We start from the raw sequence: 380 nt of genomic DNA, 5'->3' as shown, positions 1-380 counted from the left end.
ATGGTCCAGCGTTTGACATACCATCGTAGGCTGTCCTGCAACACAGCCTCTAACAAAACTAGGCTGTCCTGAACCCGGGTAACAGAATCGTTTACCTTTATACCAAGAAGGTTGGGAAAGCACCAAAATCTGCATGTGGCGTGTGCCCAGGCCGACTTCGAGGAGTGCTGTGAGACCTAAAGTTCTTATGAGGCTGTCCAAAACGAAAAAACATGTCAGCAGGGCCTACGGTGGTTCCATGTGTGCTGAGTGTGTTCGTGACAGGATCAAACGTGCATTCCTTATTGAGGAGCAGAAAATCATTGTGAAAGTGTTGAAGGCACAAGCACAGAGTCAGAAAGCTAAATAAAGAAATGAAGCTTTTTTGAGTAATAAAACAA

The 380-nt window shown here is 45.3% G+C and overlaps 1 pseudogene; it reads left to right on the top strand.

Annotated features, from left to right (window-relative positions):
- LOC109271338 (60S ribosomal protein L34-like) lies at positions 1 to 380 on the top strand (annotated as a pseudogene).

Source organism: Panthera pardus, unplaced genomic scaffold (genome assembly GCF_024362965.1).
Source record: "Panthera pardus isolate Hobbes unplaced genomic scaffold, ASM2436296v1 HiC_scaffold_12, whole genome shotgun sequence".
In the NCBI taxonomy this organism is placed as follows: Eukaryota; Metazoa; Chordata; class Mammalia; order Carnivora; family Felidae; genus Panthera; species Panthera pardus.
This window is presented reverse-complemented; position numbering and strand designations above follow the sequence as displayed.